This window comes from Rhinoderma darwinii, chromosome 7, assembly GCF_050947455.1.
Source record: "Rhinoderma darwinii isolate aRhiDar2 chromosome 7, aRhiDar2.hap1, whole genome shotgun sequence".
Taxonomy (NCBI): Eukaryota; Metazoa; Chordata; class Amphibia; order Anura; family Rhinodermatidae; genus Rhinoderma; species Rhinoderma darwinii.
In genome coordinates this window covers 587,472-608,981 of record NC_134693.1, presented here as the reverse complement: position 1 = coordinate 608,981, position 21,510 = coordinate 587,472, and the positions used below count along the sequence as shown (strand labels likewise).

The 21,510-nt window shown below is 42.7% G+C and overlaps 1 protein-coding gene across 1 annotated transcript in view; it reads left to right on the top strand.

Annotated features, from left to right (window-relative positions):
• Nucleotides 1–2,835, top strand: part of LOC142656999 (vitamin D3 hydroxylase-associated protein-like) — a 142,213-nt gene extending 139,378 nt beyond the window's left edge. Inside the window, exon 16 of the mRNA XM_075832050.1 lies at nt 2,557–2,835. The gene's annotated coding sequence lies outside the window, so the exon portion shown is untranslated. The remainder of the gene's footprint in view (nt 1–2,556) is intronic.
• The last annotated feature ends 18,675 nt before the right edge of the window (nt 2,836–21,510 follow it).

Below are 21,510 nucleotides of genomic sequence, written 5' to 3'. Positions count from 1 at the left end.
AGGACACTTATATACATTATATGCGGGACACTTATATACATTATATGCGGGACACTTATATACATTATGTGCGGGACACATATACATTATATGCGGGACACTTATATACATTACATGCGGGACAGATATATACATTATATGCGGGACACTTATATACATTATATGCGGGGCACTTATATACATTATATGCGGGACACTTATATACATTATATGCAGGACACTTATATACATTATATGCAGGACACTTATATACATTATATGCAGGACACTTATATACATTATATGCAGGACACTTATATACATTATATGCGGGACACTTATATACATTATATGCGGGACACTTATATACATTATATGCGGGACACTTATATACATTATATGCGGGACACTTATATACATTATATGCGGGACACTTATATACATTATATGCGGGACACTTATATACATTATATGCAGGACACTTATATACATTACATGCGGGACACTTATATACATTATGTGCAGGACACTTATATACATTACATGCAGGACACTTATATACATTACATGCAGGACACTTCTATACATTATATGCAGGACCCTTATATACATTATATGCAGGACACTTCTTTGGACGTTTTTGGAGCCGTTTTCTCATAGACTCCAATGAAAACAGCTCCAAAAACGGACGTAAAAAATGCTGCGAAAACGCCGCGAAAAACTCGAGTTGCTCAAAGAACGTCTGAAAATCAGGGGCTGTTTTCGCTTGAAAACAGCTCCGTATTTTCAGACGTTTTTGGTCACTACGTGTGCACATACCCTAAGGAAATATTCATTTGTAAAGTTAAAAACACATAAAATCGATAGAAATTCACTGGTTCAATGAATAATAATAAGTACAAAACCTGGATACGTCCTGATATCCGGAGCAGAGTGCGACTTCTGTGTCCTGTGGGTGTCTCGCCGTGGAATGATCTATATATCCTATATACTATATATATGTTTCTATTTGAAGAAGTATTCGGCACACAAAATGTAGTTTTTAAATTCTTCAGGTTTATTGTATTTGATGCCAGAGGCTTGGTGCGTGTGACGTTTCGGTCAGGAGACCTTCATCAGGCACTATTGGTGTACAAAATTTTACAAGTAAATATATTTGCATCATATAAATACGTAAACAATCATATATCATGACATAAAGGAAAAGAGAAATGAAACTAAATAAAATAAATAGATAAAAGTACTAAATAAGGTAAGAACAGATTCATTTCACCAAAATACATACAGAGTTCCTACATCGTGACGCGTCCTTGGTGACGCGCCTCTCTTGACATCGGGCCCCACCTCCCTGGATGACGCGGCAGTCCATGTGACCGCTGCAGCCGGTGCTTGGCCTGTGATTGGCTGGAGCTGTCACTTGGACTGAATTGTCATCCCGGGAGGTCAGACTGGAGGAAGAAGCCGGAAGTTATCGGTAAGTCAGAACTTCGTTTTTTTTTTACAGGTTCATGTATATTGGGATTGGAAGTCACTGTCCATGGTGCTGAAACAGTTTAACTCTTTCAGCACCCTGGACAGTGACTATCTCCTGACGTCGCGTACCGGAAATTTTTTTGCAGTGTTCGGACAAAACGAGTTCGGCCGAACCCGGTGAAGTTCGGTTCAGTTGTCCGGGTTCGCTCATCTCAAAGACACTCCGTTTGGATGTTTGGAAACAGAAAAGCACGTGGTGCTTTTCTGTTTACATTCATCCTTTTGACAGCTGGTGCGCTGTTTCAGTCGGTTCGCACGGAAGTGCTTCCGGGCGACCTGCGTGGTTTTCACGCACCCATTGACTTCAATGGGTGCGTGATGCGCGAAATACGCAGAGATATTGAGCATGTCGCGCTTTTTGCGCAGCTGACAAACGCTGCGCAAAAAGCACGGACTGTCTGTACTGCCCCATAGACTTGTATTGGTCTGTGCGTGGCGCGTGAAAACCTGAATATATGCAATATGTTGTACTATAAAGGATATTCTTGAACATGATGTGGTGCTGATTCTCTGTACGATCTCTATGAGATATTCTGCCGTTTATTACATTATATCTTAGCCTTGAATATGGATATTGTGCCCAGAGCTAGGATGTCATCCATCCATATACATACATCTATATTTATGTATCCTTCTATACCAAACATATGTATATCATGTAAATCTCCACGATGTAGGAACTCTGTATGTATTTTGGTGAAATGAATCTGTTCTTACCTTATTTAGTACTTTTATCTTTTTATTTTATTTCGTTTCATTTCTCTTTTCCTTTATGTCATGATATATGATTGTTTACGTATTTATATGATGCAAATATATTTACTTGTAAAATTTTGTACACCAATAGTGCCTGATAAAGGTCTCCTGACCGAAACGTCGCACGCACTAAGCCTCTGGCATCAAATACAATAAACCTGAAGAATTTAAAAACTACATTTTGTGTGCCGAATACTTCTTCAAATACGATTGGGTTGGGACCCTATTCGTGCACCTGCCTTGGTCCAGTGCATTCTGAAACACTACCTACCATATATATGTTTCTAGTTAAACACTCCGGAGATCCACGGTCCTGATCCTGATTGTTCCAGCACGGAGATGATGACGCGGTGGTTCGGGTTCACGTGATATTGTTGCTAGGATACAGAAGAAAAGAAATATGACATCGTAACTGAGAGAACGGGGAGACGGTAATCTCAGACCGGGCTGGAGATTTTTCAACGCCATAATGACGATCTCGTCTCTCCCTATGACTGTATGTCGCGGTTCATTGATGTGATCGACTGAATATTGCGCTCAGAACCTTTCAGATTAAACATGAAGCCATTGCCACTGAAACTACTAGGACTCATTCACTTTCTGGGGCCGTCTCGCAGATGATAGACTGTTGTATCTGTAGGGGGAGACAGAGGGACCTGGAGGGGGGGATAGAGGGACCTGGAGGAGGAGACAGAGGGACCTGGTGGGGGGGGGGGAGAGGGACCAGGAGGGAGGGGGAGACAGAGGGGCCTGGCGGGGGGACAGAGGGACCTGGTGGGGGCAGTCCATCTGTATGCCCAATAGGAAAATATTAGGACGCGTCTGTGAACTGAATCTCAAGAGATGCAGCAGAACAACGGCCCTCAGCACACAAGTCGCTCTACCAGAAGATAACGTTTTAGAATGACCCAGTCAGAGTGTGAGGTTGTGTGTCGTCTCGAGTGCCAGGCCGTTGACCAGGCGGTAGAAATTCTTGGCGGTCCATTTGTCCTGATCTGTCGGTTCAGAGTCTTCATTTCTGTTTTGTTAATAAGAAGCCTTGGGATGGTTTATCTACTTAGTAAATACAATATGAAGATGAAGCACCGCGAGGGCAGAGAGCAGTCGTCCACATGTCCGCCAATGTAGACCCCAGTCTCATGTCCTGTCTCACACATGGAGGGTTGTGCTGGACTCTTTCCATAGACATGATCATTATATTCTCATCATGTTGCTGCTCCCCCCCCCCCCCGCTCATGTCCGGCGCTGGGGTCTTTGCGTCTCGTCTTGGAGCAGATTGCATTTCAGCGGCTGCAGGAGTAGGAGATGATGGGATTTTGAAGAGGTTTTTTTGATGATTGTTCCTGAATTGACTTTTTCCTCGTAGAATACAATCAGCCGCTGGTTCCGCACCTCTTACCTGGAACCATTATCATCTGCAAACATCAGCACAGCAACAGGCCAGGCATTCGGTTATGATAACATTTACATGACTTGGGTTACCGGGATTTCTAGTCTTCAATTTACCATCCTCACGTCCGATAATTATGCCAAAGCTGGAATTAACCTTTGTTCTACCAACTCCTCTAAACAATGCTTCATATACAATATACACTGCCCCTGGCCTCCTGCAGCAGAAACACATAAATAGCCAAAGCAGAGATTAGCGTTATACAACTTTTCCCAATATATTAACAGATACTTCACTATTACTCCAAATATGAATCTTACAGAGCGCGACCTCATCATATAAAGTGTGACATCATCATATATAGTGTGACCTCATCATATACAGCGTAACATCATCATATAGTGTGACCTCATCATATACAAAGTGACATCATCATATACAGTGTGACCACATCATATACAGTGTGACCTCATCACATAGTGTGACCGCATCATATACAGTGTGACCTCATCATATAGTGTGACCCCCATCATATACAGTGACCTCATCATATACAGTGTGACCTCATCATATAGTGTGACATCATATACAGTGTGACATCATCCTGTACAGTTTGACAACATCATTTACAGCGTGACTTCATCATATACAGTGTGACCTCATCATATAGTATGACCCCATTATATACAGTGACCTCAGCATATAAAGTGTGACATCAGATACAGTGTGACATCATCATATACAGCGTGACATCATATACAGTGTGACAACATCATTTACAGCGTGACCCCCATCATATACAGTGTGACTATTAGAAGAATTTATGTATTTATCAAAGAGATTCAATTAGTCATCTGAATAGAAATGCACGTCTTTAATTCTTATCGATAAGCAGACATTATGGCAAAATGTCTGCTTCTACCTTCAGTATCATAGCTTTTATACATGGGATAAACCTAGTTCAAAACAGTCCTTACACAGCTTTGTTATCTCTTTACTTGACTTCGATACTTATGTAAATACTTGACTTCTCTCTCTAAAGGAATTCAACTGCCCATCCCCCTCTATTTGATAACATATTAAAGACCTTGTCAGCAAAAAACCTTTGCAGAGAAACTTGTATAACTCAATACACAATTTAGTTTCTGATACATCATTTTAAAATAAAACTTTTCTATCATTCCCCCCTGTTGTACATTTATCAAGAGAAGTTCTGTGAGACATCCAAAACAGATTTTCTCCTTTCGTTTTCACCAGTCCTTCAGAATCTTGACTGTCATCATGGGGTGTTTCCAAGCCATCGCGTAAGTCCTCATTTTGAATCTCTTGGTACATTGTTGTAGTAATTGAGGTGTCAATTAGTCTCTGAATTAGTCCCCTTATGCAAGAAATGCAACAACAGCCACGAGTTACAAGTATGGCTGCCACTGCTTATGAGGAAATCAATAGACTGGATATGTGGATACTCCATTTTCCAAACCATCCTTTAAGCCAATTAGTGAAGATGTAATTTATTCCAGAGTTTTGCACAAGCTCTTCGGATGGGGAATTGAGTCCTTCCAATGCCTCGGTAATACTACCATCAGGAGCTGTATTATTGGAAATAAAAGTACAACAGAAGATACAAACATTTTGCAGACACCCCCTTTCTCTGCTAGTAACATATCCAGGGCCATTCTATTTTGCCATGTCATTAAAGATGTAGGTCCTAACTGATCTGCAATGCCCTTTATTGCATCTCTGGTATAATTAACAACTCTCTGTTGATTGTAATAAATATAATTAATCCAGTCGACATTCAGATTATTGATCACCACCACCATAAAAATACAGACTCGAAGCCTGATGCAATTTGATTTCGGGCCTTAAACTCATTTGACCCCCCTCGGTGTAGTCCTATTTCATCTATGTATATTCTATGGTCAAAGGAACCTCCAGGGATAGACCGCTTATAGCGATTCAGATAGTCTCCAGGGCCTTTTCTCATTCTCTGAAACTCAGGGGCTGGAAAGAAGTGGATGCCATCAGAAGCTGAACCAGATTACAGCTTCCTTGCCACTTGGCTAATAGCCTAGGTCTCAGCTTCCTGTCTCCACATAGCCATCAGAGATCAGTCCTTGCCCTTGTCTGGTTGGTAAACTAATTACCATTATCGGTACCAATATCTATGTTGGTTTCACAAAACTCTTCAGTGAGGTTCCCTACTTTCTTACCTTGCCCATTCCTCAGAAAGCAGGTGTAGTTGCCTGGGTAAGCAACTACTAAAGGGAGTGATTTAATCTCTCCCCACAGGTGGGTACAATAAATTAAATGTCTTACATAATTTATCACCTGGATTATATAAAAATAACACGCATTGCAGACCTTGTGGGTTCTCCTTATCTGATCGCCTGAAATTTATAGTAGCCGGATGTGGCTGAGCTTTTGCGCATGCGATACAGTTAATTCTTTTATTTTAGATTGCAGTGTATCTCATCCAGTCTAATCATTCATTTTTATCACTGTAACCTTTTTCTAATGACAATTTATCTTCATAAGTGAAGATGGCCAGATAGACTATCTTTGGGGCAAAAGGACTTTCAATTGCATCCTTTTCCTTAACATCAATAAAATGCCCTATAGGGTCAGTACCTGAAGCATCAGCTCGTATAAAAATAACTCATTACATTAGGTGGAATTTGTACAGGGAGAGGTAGGTTTCTTAATAATAATGAACCTTTCTTTTAAAAAGGGATTGCTGGCATAATATCCATAGTTGGGCATAGCTGTAATCCATACAGCCAAAATCCATGACTACACATCCTGGCTTTATATGTGTTTGTATAGCATAGATGTATTTGCCTGACCTTGTTAACTTGGCTGATTCTCCTCCTATTTAGATTACATTTTAACCATCCATTGTTTCCATTTCTGAGCATGTCACAAAAGTCTTCCTGCAATGTGGCTGTTTGTCCTTCAGTAAAGTTAATGTTAACCACATTCCATTTCCATTGACCTGTAGTTCCTGAATTAATGTTATCTGCGGGATCCCATCTCTTGTTTTCATTATATTGCCATCTCACCTTCAGTGAAATTAAAATATTTAACCCCTCCAAGCTAAGTATTTAGGTAATCCTTTCCACTGACCCGGTTTTCCAGGGATCCCATACCTTAGGTTGACACCTTGGACCCTCATAGGATACCTAGAATAACATATAACATTTTGCCCTGTCTCCTCCCAGGCTCTGGATGTTTTCTTCGCTGAAGTTTGAGACCAGTCACTTCTAACAAATGACCACCCTTTGTAATCAGTCTCTTATAGCCTAGGAGGATAGTGGCAATTCCCTAACTACTTTACAGTGTGATAAGTGTATCCAAGAGGTACGTTCAGCTATCTGTAGGTGTGGTAACCGGAACCTGATATGGTCCTTCCAAACGAGGATGCTACCAGTGTTTTCTTTTTATAACTTTGATCAGGATCCAATTTCCTGTCCTCACAGGTTCAGGTTCAGGTACAGGGTCACCTGGAATACAATAAGAGATAGGAACTTCCTTGTTAGTTAACATTTTTGCCATATATTGAGCGAGTGTAAAATCAGACTCCTCATCCATCCTAGAGAATGGTTTTAACTGTGGTATTACAAATGGTCTACCATACATCATGTAAAAAGGTGTCAAACCTGATGCTGTAGGCGTCACATGCATATTTAGGACTACTAATGGTAAACAATACACCCAATTCTTCCATTGTTTTCTAGAATTTGTGTTATTAGTATCCCATTGTCACTGAATACTTTCTCAGGTATCCCAAACCTAGGTATTATCTCCTTTACCAATGCTTTAGTGACTGTGATAGCATCTGGGCTTGCTGTGGGGAAAACTTCTACCCAATTGGTAAATGTATCAATAATCACTAAGCAATATTTCTTCCCTTTTGAGTTTCTCATGAGAACCAAGGTCAAAGATAACCAACTTTAATAACATACGAAATCAGCATTAATATACTTGTCTTAAAGGAACAATGTCTTTCTTATTCACTACATAAGAACAAGACGGGGTCTCCAGACAAGACGGGGTCTCCAGACAAGACGGGGTCTCCAGACAAGACGGGGTCTCCAGACAATATGGCTGCTGCACAAAATGAATTCACCTAAACATTATTTCAATCACTTTCACATTTTCCACCTTTTGTTTATTTGAGGACATTTTGTACCCAAGCCAGGGACTTAAAAAGGGCTTTTCCCCCTTACAGACTTTATTTTCTTAGCTTGCTCTATGGTCATACTTGTCCTGCATAATGCCAAAAAGGTCTATACAGTGACAAAAGGTCGAGCCACTACTTGGCAAATGCCCCCTTGGGCAGCATTCAAAACATCAAACACATAATCTGTAACAATGTCCAATCTGTCGGCCACTTTCTCTATATTATGAGCATTCTTTACTGCTAAACCTACTAATATTGGCAATATTCCCAACTTGTCCTACCACGGTACATATTGGTCATAATTGTCGCACTGTCACTTACTGTCCTAATGGGACTTTTACCCCTGCAGATATAACAGGTTGTGGGCAGCATCTTCCCCAAACCTAAAGACACCCGGGTAACATGACCTCCGGGCTCTCATTGCTGCCATGTACTTCTTACTTATGAGTGACAACAACCAGTGACCTTCACCTCATAACTCCACATAAAACTCCTCAAGTTGTAATTCACAATACCGTGGCATATTACATACATTATAATTATAAACCTCAGACAATAGGGTCTCAACTAATAAAATAATCACCAATCTCATGCTATCACCCCTCAGGTTTGGGTCCCATCAGTTCATTGACAAGTCCTGTACATCAAATCAATCAATCAATCACCTTTATATAAGAAAACCCTCTCTGTCCCTCTGGACGGGGCACATAGATAATATGCAGTTACAGGGTACATTTTACCTCACACTTGTTGTTACTCTTTTCAGCTGGATTTGTACCTTGATCTGAGCTGATTACCTGTAACATCTTCTACTCACAGAAATATTCACAAATATCATATATCTTATCTGACAAGTGTCTCAAACCAAATTTTTTCTTATCTACTCTGAGATTCAAGTTAACACCCTTATACATATACCTAATATCTTAGGAAGCTAAAATTCAATGAAATCCATACAAAATATGTTAGAATGGATATTGTGGACTTGGGAACTGTCCTCTATGGTCTTACATTCCCCTGTAGATTCATGTTAAACAGGTTAAACAACATTTTTAGAATAGTTTGTAAAGCCATATGCTGAACACTTTAGCTAGGATTTCTACCATCCCCCCTGTTGAGACATGGCTTGTCCCATGGCGCAATATGACTGCATATCTGAATAAGTTGCTGGGTAGGATCTATTTATTCTTACAAGATCCATCTACAAACAGAATGAGATCACTTTTTAGTAGTGGAGTATCTTTGAGATCTGATCTTGGTTCCACTCTTTCTGCTATGGAGGATAGGCAATCATGTGGTGCACCATCCTCCGCAGTAGGCATCAAGGTCGAAGAATTTAAATTGGTGCATCTTCCTATGATAAATAACACTAATGTGGTGGAAGCTCTTATAGCTTCTGCGGCGGCTACAACTGATTTAATAATCAGGTAGTCCAAGCACTGAAGAGCCTACAAGAACCTGTTTTATCTGAAAATAAAATGTCTCCTCATAAATCAAACACATCAATGGTCCTGTAATAGCAGCATAATTGGCTCTCCATCTCCTGCAGAAGTTGGTCATACCCAAAAAGGACATCATTTGCCTTTTTGTCAGAGGTTTCGGTGCTTGGAGTATTGCTGACTTGCTTTCTTCATCTAGATGTTTACCTTCTCGGGTAATATGGTGTATGGAATGCCTGTATGATGCCGAGGCTAGTAAGTATATGCCCTAGTACTTCTGTGAAGTGGGTTCCTCTATCACTCTCAATTACTTCAGGGACCCCATATCGGCATACTACTTCGCTGAGTATTTTCTTAGCAGTGTTTTTTTAGCTGTGTTTTTGGTTACTGGTCATACCTCAGGCCAGTTTGAAAACACGTCAGTACATACGAGGACATATTCATATACACCTACCTCGGGTAGCTGTATGTAGTCCACCTGCAGTCGCTGGAAGGGGTAATCAGGGCGAGGCATATCAGGCAACCCTCTACATGTCGAGCAGCTGCGTTCTGAAATCCAGGGGTAAACCAGTGATGTATTGGTTTGCCTGCTGAAGTCAGAAAGCCTCTTGGTCGCCATATTGTCTCATAACCATGTGTGACTCCAAAAGACATACCTTCAGTCTGTATAGACGTTCACCCTTTTACCTGTGCCCATCTTACATGCCTCAGCGAGTGCCATGAGTTCTGTCTCCTGGGCAGAGCTGCTGGATGGCAGTGACTTTTGCAGCACTGTCTTACCTTCCTGGACTACGGCAGACCCGGTGGTGAAATGTCCTGTCTGCTCATTCCAGTATCTGGATCCGTCTACAAAATACTGAACATCATAGTTAGTCATTTGTGACACCCGGTAACTCTTCGCTTCAAGTTTCATTAAACTGTGACAATCAGACTCATGTTTCATATCAAACAAGACATTGTCATTTGCAAGTCCGTACATTAAGGGTCTGGCATCCCCCCTTTCCCCTCCTTTCTCTACAACCATAGACAGAGTCGTAGCTAGGTTCTCCAGCACCCGGGGCAAAGATTCAGTTTGGCGCCCCCCCCCCAACCTCTTTCCCGACATCTCCTTCCCCCTCGCCATGTTTGTTTTCTCTACCAATCGACGTGTCATTTCTTTTTATGTAACGCGAGCATAAAATTATTTGTACATTTCACAAGCAATATGGTTCTATACACAACACCAGAACAAAGCTCAGTACATATATACAGCACCAGAACAAAGCTCATTACATATATACAGCACAATAACCAAGCTCATTACATATATACAGCACCAGAACCAAGCTCATTACATATATACAGCACCAGAACCAAGCTCAGTACATATATACAGCACCAGAACCAAGCTCAGTACATATATACAGCCCCAGAACCAACCTCAGTACATATATACAGCACCAGAACTAAGCTCAGTACATATATACAGCAGAACAAAGCTCAATACATATATACAGCACCAGAACAAAGCTCATTACATATATACAGCACAATAACCAAGCTCATTACATATATACAGCCCCAGAACCAAGCTCATTACATATATACAGCAACAGAACCAAGCTCAATACATATATACAGTCCCAGAACAAAGCTCATTACATATATACAGCACAATAACCAAGCTCATTACATATATACAGCACCAGAACTAAGCTCAGTACATATATACAGCACCAGAACAAAGCTCATTACATATATACAGCACAATAACCAAGCTCATTACATATATACAGCCCCAGAACCAAGCTCAGTACAAATATACACAACACCAAAACCAAGCTCAGTACATATATACAGTTCCAGAACAAAGCTCATTATATATATATATATATATATATATATATATACACACACACCCACACACACACACACACACACACACACACACACACACACACACATACACACACACACAACACCAGAACAAAGCTCATTACAAATACATTTCAGTACAGAGATCATTTTATCAGTCAGGTTAGCAGCTTCCAGTATGACCTGAATAATGGTAATGATTTACTGGGAGTTGCTTACACCCCAAAAAACAGTACCCGCCACCATCTATAAAGATCATACAGTAATAATTAGGCTTCGTTCTCGCCTGCATCGTGGTTTTGTTCATGGGTTCCATCAGACCTTTCCGTCAGGGGAACCCACGAACAGAAACCAAACGGAACCATAGCTTTCTGTTACCATTTCAATGATAACGCTTCCGTTGCTAATGGTTTCTGTTTGTCTCCGTTTCAATAGGTTTCCGTTTTATTTGCGGTATCAATAGAGTAGTCGACTGTATCCACCTGTAACTTAGATGAGATGTATTACAGGTGGATCCAGCGTGTCAGAGACAGGACCCGCTGAAACTGAACCCATCAGTCCCACAGACCTGACAAGTTCAGGATTTAGCGTAAGATACAGCTGCTCTGTATACAGGATACAGAGGAGCAGCTGTATCTCAAAAAGTAAAAAGATTTTTTAATAGAAACTAATTATAAAGTTGCACAAAACACACTGACTGACATTTAAAAAAAAAATCCCTTTCACAGGTGTACATAACCTTTAATGCAAACAATCAGATGGTAACAACCATTGTCCAGTACAACACGCAGCACATGCAATTTTACCAAAAGTCGCTGCAGTTTTTAAATTATTGTTAACGTCTGCAAAAAAACTCCATGGACATTAACAATCATTTGAAAACTGCGCTGACTCGTGGGAATGAAACACGTTGACGTGGTTTGCAGCTGTATCGTTGTAAGACAGCAGCTACTATATGTATGTACTGTATGGGTATGTTCACACAGGGCAGATACGCTGTGTAAAAGCACTGCCCAGTGGTGCTGTTTTTCGGCAAGAAATGGCCGCTTGGGAAAGATGAGCAGAAAAAAATAATGGATGCTTACCATGGCGACGCTTCCCTCCTACATCCTGCAGCCCTGAGATGATGTTCCATCCCATGTGACCCTGCGATTGACTGTAGCGGTCACATGGGATGAAACGTCGTCCCAGGAGGCCGGCCCGGAAAAAGATAAGTATAAGATTAACATTTTTCCTGAGTTGCGTTTTTTGCAGCGGAATCGCTGCATTTCCGCCGCAAAAAAACACAACATCTGCTATTTGTTGCGAATTTTACTTCCCCATTGAATTAAATGGGGAAAACCCCAAACAAATAAGCAGCATTTACGCAAATACAATTAACATGCTGCGGATTAAAGAAACGGACCGCAGGTCAATTACTGAGCCTTTGTCCCGCTCATCGTATGGGTGAGATTTATTCAGATCTCACCCACTCTGCTGCTACTACATTTGGGCTCGTCCACACGTAACGGAATTGCTGCGTATTTAAATACGCAGGAAAATACAGTAGCAGCAAAGTGGGTGATACTTATCAAATCCCATCCACACACTGCGTTCAATTTCTGACCAGAAATTGACCTGCGGTACATATTTTTCGTACCGCAGTACGTCAATTCCTGCTGCGGAAAGTGGACTGAATTGCTGCGTTTTTCAGAGATGTCACCATCCCCCAATATTGTGAAAAACGCAGCAAAATCCGCACCATTTTATGCAGCAAAAAACACAAGAAATGGTGCTGTTTTTCCACAGCGGAATGTCTGCTAGTTGCTGCAGAAATGTTCTGTAGCAATTCCAATACGTGTGGCGAAGCCCTTATACTGCAGATTTAGGGTTTGTCCACACACACAAGAAAATTGCTGCAGCAATTCCGTTGAAAGTCATGGGCACACATGAACACATACACATCACACACTATATATACACACATGAACGATGTGTGCAGCCTCTATACCTCAATCAACCACACGAGAGGCCTTCATACTGTATCTGAAGCGTTACAACAGTCTAATTATACCCATGAATGTATTAACCTTCTTATGTGTCTCTTGGAAATTGTCCTCACAGAAAATTATTTCTTATTTGGTGACTCCTTCTATGCACAGAGGAGGGGTACGGCCATGGGATCTAACGTGGCTCCCACATACGCAAATATGTTTATGACAGCTTTGGAGGAAGGCGCCGTCTATGTCTCTCCCCACTTCACTAAGGTTTTGAGGTGGTGGAGATACATAGACGACATCTTCGTCATCTGGACAGGCACTCAAGTGGAGTTGGAATGTTTCTTTAGCTTTTTGAATAATATAGATGATGATATTAAATTCACTATGGATTCTTCAACAACATCTCTAAATTTTCTTGACACTAGAGTTTATATTCAGGAACATAAACTTACCACAGATTTGTATAGTAAACCTACAGATCGTAACAATTTACTGAGGTTTGAAAGCTGCCACCCCCATCCTATGATCGCTTCTCTCCCCTGCAGCCAGATGTTGAGGGTGAAAAGGATTGTGCAGGATCCTTCAACTCTCGACGTCAGGTTGAGCGATATGTCTCAGAAATTCAGGAATCGGGGGTACCCTAAAAAACTATTGGACAATAAAAAATCTAAAGTGGAGGGGATTTCGAGATGTGATCTTCTGCAAAATCGCAAACAATCGCCCTCCCATAGACTAACACTGGTGTCTACATACTCTCATAAGAGCAATGATATTGCCAACATCATTAAAAAAGAATGGGGGATACTTAGGAGTTCTTTTGATAAAATCCCGGAATTTGAGGTCCCACCACGTATAGCCTATCGCAGGACCAAAAATTTGAGAGATCGTTTAGTACATGCTGATGTGGGCTCTTTGACTAAGAATTATCAGTCTTTATTAGCCCCCAAAAAATTTGGTTGCTTCCCGTGTTTAGGTTGTAATAACTGTAGGAATATGGTTAAGAGTGAGATGTTCACCCATCCTGTCAAAGGTTCTACCTACAAAATTAAACATCATCTTACATGTAAATCGGTCCATGTAATATATATCATTCAATGTCCTTGCAAATTATTGTATGTAGGTGAAACCTCTCTAGATTGCAGAAAACGTATCAATAACCATAAGTCCACCATTCGTACCAAGAAAATTGACCTACCATTACCTAAACATTTTGTGGAAAATAACCATGGCGAGAATGACTTTAAGTTATATATTGTTGATCATGTGCCGCGCCATAGACGAGGAGGAGATAGGATCTCCAAACTAAAAAGATTGGAGTTGGAATGGATTTTTAAATTAGACACCTTATCCCTTAGAGGTCTCAATATAGACTTCAAGATCTTTCCAAGTTTCTCTAGATAACCCAGTGGTACATTCTGATTTGAACATCTGCCCGTACATTCATCTTCCCCTTGTTCCTCCCCCTCCTCTGTGCATTAGGAGAATAGGAAATAATTTGACCATATCTATAATATAATTATATTTTGTATGCTATTTACAATGTCTAGGTCTGATATATATTGTCAGTGTCCTATAAACTATTTTATATATTTTTCTTTTTATCCTAGATATTACTCTCAAGATTTGCCTCAAGGATCGGTTGAGGCTGTATATTTGCACTATTCTTATACCTGATTATATGCATCCTATTTTTTGAAAAGTTTTCCCATATATGTTATTCATGTCTTCCGTCAGTATTTCTAAGACGATGTGTAAATCTATGTCTGTATATTGTGAGTTTTATATATACCCATATGTGTGCCTAAATCCCCATCATTACAGATGAGGCATAGGGATTATTGGTCTGAGATATAATGTTTATTCATAGTTCACAGATAAAGTATATATAGATCACATCGTTTTATATTTGACCAATTAGACTCCATAGTGGATGGGATGTATGTGCAACATATGGAGTGATGTTGCCCTTTTCCAAAATGGGTCCGACGTTCCTTAATGGGCATTGCGCAGATGCGAATCCACGATATGTCCAATGACTCATATTTGAGACGGACAGGATCCGACGTCATCCATGGGAAACACTTGTGGGTGTATAGCCCTCTTTCAATATGGCGACTAGCGCCTCTAGTAGACAATGCGCATGCGTATAATGACGTATCATGCGATGACTCATACACACAGGTGCCAGGATTACGCAATGCTTAGTTTTCATGTAGTAGGAAAGTGCACAACGCTATCAGCCGATCCAGCGAGGGTAAGATGTTTTTAACTTTATTGTATACACCTGTTTTCTTACACTATCACATGTCATTATACACGTGTAGCCCATCTGATTGATTGGCCTTATTACAGTGAATGCACTATTTATACTATGTATATGTAATGTTTTTTAATTTATTTTTCTATTCATGTATTAGCACATCCATAGGGGATCCTATTAATATAAAAATTTTGTATACCTGTTGTAGCATTATTGCACAAGTTTATTATATGTATGTAATTGGCTTTATGACCCTGCTTTACATATATATGCGCTTTATGTGTCACATTATTATGCTTGAGAAAGGCTCGTATTGAGCTGAAACGTTGCACCGTGGAATAAAAGGATCTTCACTTTGAAAATTCGGTAGTGCTGTCTCCATTTCTTTTTTGTCTTGACTGAGGGGTCACTCGGACTGTGACCCAGGAGACGTGCACCCTCTTGAAAAATTTATCCTGTGCTGCTGATCTATACACACACTATATATACACACATGAACAATCACACACTATATACACACACATGAACAATCACACACTATATATACACACACATGAACACATCACACACTATGTATACACACACATGAACACATCACACACTATGTATACACACACATGAACACATCACACACTATGTACACACATGTACACATCACATACACTATATATACACATGAACAGTCACACACTATATATACACACACATGAACACGTACACATCACACACTATCTATACACACAAACACATCACACACTATATATACACATGAACACATCACACACTATATATACACACATACACATCACAAATATGCATATTACATGCACACATTATACACACATAAAGTACACATTGTAAACACACATGCACTTACCTTTTATGTAGGATCATTGTGAAGGGAGTTCTGCAGATTGATGGCCCGACACAGTGCCGCAGACAGTCTCCCTTCCCCCTCCCTCAAGTCCCGAATGATAACAGCAGCAGCCTGAGGAGAGGTGTAAAGAGTAAGGAGGGGGGCTGGAGGTGGAGATTTGTTAGCAGCACAGACTACAGCTGCTGTTACAGTCGGGCGGCAGTTCTTAGCTGCTGTGCCCTGCGCCCGAGGCCAGAAGCTCACCTAGAAGGCAGGCCACTGACACTGATCGTTGGCGCCCCCCCACTATGATGTGTCCGGGGCACATGCCCCGCCTGCCCCCCCCCCCCTAGCTATGCCCCTGCCATAGGCATAGTGATGGTTGTGTGGGGTTGGGTGGTCTTGGATACCAGTAAACCTATATGGGAAAATGACAACAATAATGAGACCGTTTCCTAAGCACATATGTCAACAGAGATACAACACAAATCATCAACATATTGCAATAGACAAGTGGTGGTGTGTTTGGGGGACCTCTTATCCAGCAGCTCTTTCATTTCATGGATGACAATATCAGGGGAATTTGCTGCAGCCTGGGGAAGACCATCCAGGCATACGGTTTGCCTCTGTGTGTAAAGGGAAATATATATATATATATATATATATATATATATATATATATATATATATATATATATATATATATATATATATATATTAGTAACAATCCGGAGAGAGAAGGACAGAGAAAAACGGGATATAAGGGAGAGAGAGAGAGAGAGATCAGCTGTTTTTGTTAGACTAGCTTTAACATGTAGGCTGCCTGCAGGATCAATGTAATGGCAACAGTTTATTATTATTATTATTATTATTCCCTCTTTGTTTCTTCAACTCCAACAATTTATTACAAGTTCAAGGCTGTAAAGGATCTGCCAGGTACTACGTCTGTGTATACTCCCGGGATTAATCAGTCGACACCTGAGGCCAGACCTCTTAGACTGACACCATCTCCCACCAATCAGGGTGGCAGGCTAAGGAGTGGGAGAGCCTATCGCGGCCTGGTCAGTCGGAGTTAGCTCCGCCCCCTGTCCATTTATACCTGCCGTGTTCTCTTCCTCAGTGCTTGTTATTCTTCTTGGATTCCTGGCCCCACTGCTGCCTTGCTCCAGCCTGCTTCTGCCGTGCTTCTGCCTTGCTTCAGTTCCGCTTATCCTGCTTCGCTTTGCCCCTGGCTTGCTTCCTGCTCCGTGCTCTCGTTTGTATACTCCACTACATCCTGATCCTGACTGACTCATTCACTGCTCCGTTTCCTCGCGGCGTTCCGTGGGCTACTGCCCCTTCCCTTGCGTGTTCCCTGTTTGTACTCCCTTGCACTTAGACAGCGTAGGGACCGCCGCCAAGTTGTACCCCGTCGCCTAGGGCGGGTCGTTGCAAGTAGGCAGGGACAGGGCGGTGGGTAGATTAGGGCTCACTTGTTCCCTTCACCTCCTTCCTGCCATTACATAATAACAAGCCCATACCTAGTCTACCACTTCTCCTACACTGACGCTATCATGGACCCCCTTGAGACCCTGACCCAGCAGATGCAGGGCCTCTCCCTACAGGTCCAGGCCCTGGCTCAGAGGGTCAACCAGGGTGACGCTGCCTTAGTAGTACCCCTCACCTCACCTCTAGAACCCGACCTCAAGTTACCTGACCGGTTCTCAGGGGACCGTAAGACTTTTCTCTCCTTCCGGGAGAGTTGCAGACTTTATTTCCGCCTAAAACCTCACTCCTCAGGTTCCGAGAACCAGCGGGTGGGTATCATTATATCCCGACTCCAGGAAGGGCCCCAAGAGTGGGCCTTCTCCTTGGCTCCTGACGCCCCTGAACTTTCCTCCGTTGATCGTTTTTTCTCTGCCCTCTGACTCATTTACGACGAGACTGACAGGACTGCCTTAGCCGAGAGTCAGCTGGTGACCTTACGTCAGGGTAGGAGACCTGTTGAGGAATACTGTTCTGATTTTAGAAAGTGGTGCATAGCTTCTCGGTGGAACGACCCGGCCCTAAGGTGCCAGTTTAGGTTAGGATTATCTGACGCCCTGAAGGATCTGCTGGTTAGCTACCCCTCTTCTGACTCCCTAGACCAGGTTATGGCCCTAGCAGTACCACTTGACCGACGTCTCAGGGAACGTCAGCTTGAACGTTTCAATGTGTTCCCCTCTGACTTCCCTGCGATTCCCCCCGAGGTCCCGTCTCCTCGCTCTTCCACGGAGGACTCGGAGGTACCTATGCAACTCGGGGCCTCCATGTCCCCCCGACAACGTAGAGAGTTTCGCAGGAAGAATGGTCTCTGCTTCTATTGTGGGGACGACAAGCATCTACTGAACACCTGTCCCAGGCGCAAGAATAAACAGCCGGAAAACTTCCGCGCCTAAGTGATCATCGGGGAGGTCACTTGGGCGCACAGGTATTTCCCGTTAATATGAAACGCAATAAAATTTTGCTTCCCTTTCAGGTCTCGTTTGCTGGCCAGTCTGCCACTGGCAGTGCCTTCGTGGATTCTGGCTCATCTGCTAATATCATGTCTGTGCAATTTGCTATGTCTCTAAAAATGCCTTTTATTGATTTGCCTAAACCTGTCCCGGTAGTGGGTATCGACTCCACTCCTCTTGCTAATGGTTATTTTACTCAGCATACCCCTGTTTTTGAACTCCTTGTTGGCTCCATGCATTTGGAGCAGTGCTCTGTACTGGTGATGCAGGGATTATCGTCCGATCTGGTATTAGGTCTTCCCTGGTTGCAGCTGCATAATCCCACGTTTGATTGGAATACTGGGGATCTCACCAAATGGGGTAGTGAATGCATGACGTCATGTCTTTCGGTTAACTCTATTTCTCCCCGTTAGGAGGTAAACACGCTACCTGAGTTTGTTCAGGACTTCGCTGATGTGTTTTCTAAGGAGGCCTCCGAGGTGTTGCCCCCTCATAGAGATTACGATTGCGCCATCGATTTGGTGCCTGGTGCAAAGCTTCCTAAGGGTAGGATATTTAATCTCTCATGTCCTGAACGTGAAGCTATGAGGGAGTATATCCAAGAATGCCTGGCCAAGGGTTTCATTCGCCACTCGACTTCTCCTGTAGGTGCTGGCTTCTTCTTCGTAGGGAAGAAGGATGGTGGTCTTAGGCCGTGCATTGATTATCGGAACCTGAATAAGGTCACCGTAAGGAACCAGTATCCCCTTCCTTTAATTCCGGATCTTTTTAATCAGGTTCAGGGGGCCCAATGGTTTTCTAAGTTCGATCTACGGGGGGCATATAACCTTATCCGCATCAAAGAGGGGGATGAGTGGAAAACTGCGTTCAACACACCCGAAGGTCATTTCGAATACCTGGTCATGCCCTTTGGGTTGTGTAATGCCCCTGCCGTCTTCCAGAATTTTATTAATGAAATTCTGAGAGATTACCTGGGTAATTTTCTTGTAGTGTACCTTGATGACATACTGGTGTTTTCCAAGGACTAGTCCTCCCACGTGGAGCATGTCAGGAAGGTCCTCCAGGTCCTCCGGGAAAATAATCTGTTTGCGAAGACCGAAAAATGTGTGTTTGGGGTACAGGAGATTCCATTTTTAGGTCAAATCCTCACTCCTCATGAATTCCGCATGGACCCTGCCAAGGTTCAGGCTGTGGCGGAATGGGTCCAACCTGCCTCCCTGAAGGCGCTACAGTGTTTTTTGGGGTTCGCTAACTATTACAGGAGATTTATTGGCAACTTCTCGGTCGTCGCTAAGCCTCTTACGGACCTTACTCGCAAGGGTGCTGATGTCCTCCATTGGCCCCCTGAGGCCGTCCAGGCTTTTGAGACCCTCAAGAAGTGCTTTATCTCGGCCCCCGTGCTGGTTCAGCCCAACCAAAGGGAGCCATTTATTGTGGAAGTTGACGCATCCGAGGTGGGAGTGGGGGCCGTCTTGTCCCAGGGTACCAGCTCCCTCACCCATCTCCGCCCCTGTGCTTACTTCTCTAGGAAGTTTTCGCCCACGGAGAGTAACTATGATATTGGCAACCGCGAACTTTTAGCCATTAAATGGGCTTTTGAAGAGTGGCGTCACTTCCTGGAGGGAGCCAGACACCAGGTAACGGTCCTTACTGACCACAAGAATCTGGTTTTCCTAGAATCTGCCCGGAGGCTTAATCCTAGACAAGCTCGTTGGGCACTATTCTTTACCAGATTTAATTTCTTGGTTACCTATAGGGCTGGGTCCAAAAATATTAAGGCTGATGCACTGTCACGTAGTTTCATGGCCAATCCTCCTTCCGAGAAGGATCCTGCTTGTATTTTACCCCCTGGTATAATCGTTTCTGCCACTGATTCTGATTTAGCTTCTGACATCGCGGCTGATCAAGGTTCAGCTCCCGGGAACCTCCCTGGGGACAAACTGTTTGTCCCCCTGCAATACCGGCTAAGGGTACTCAGGGAAAACCATGACTCTGTACTATCTGGTCATCCTGGCATCTTGGGTACCAAACACCTCATTACCAGAAACTATTGGTGGCCTGGGTTGCCTAAAGACGTTAGGGCTTACGTCGCCGCTTGTGAGGTTTGTGCTAGGTCCAAGACCCCTAGGTCCCGACCTGCAGGCTTACTACGTTCCTTGCCCATTCCCCAGAGACCTTGGACCCATATCTCCATGGATTTTATCACCGATTTGCCTCCTTCTCAGGACAAGTCGGTGGTGTGGGTTGTAGTAGACCGCTTCAGCAAGATGTGCCACTTTGTGCCCCTTAAAAAACTACCTAACGCCAAGACGTTAGCTTCTTTGTTTGTTAAACACATTCTGCGTCTCCATGGGGCCCCAGTCAATATCGTTTCTGACAGAGGGGTACAATTTGTTTCCTTATTTTGGAGAACTTTTTGTAAAAAGTTGGAGATTGATCTGTCCTTCTTCTCCGCCTTCCATCCCGAAACTAATGGCCAAACGGAAAGGACTAACCAATCCCTGGAACAATATTTAAGGTGTTTCATCTCTGACTGTCAATTTGATTGGGTCTCATTCCTTCCCCTCGCCGAATTTTCCCTGAATAACTGGGTCAGTAACTGGTCAGGGGTCTCCCCGTTTTTCTGTAATTTCGGGTTTAACCCAAGGTTCTCCTCCGTTTCTCCTGGTTGTTCCAATAATCCCGAGGTAGAGGACGTTCATCGGGAACTGTGCACAGTCTGGGCCCAGGTTCAGAAGAACCTAGAGGCGTCCCAGAGCGTACAAAAGATTCAGGCTGATAGTAAACGTTCTGCTAACCCCCGGTTT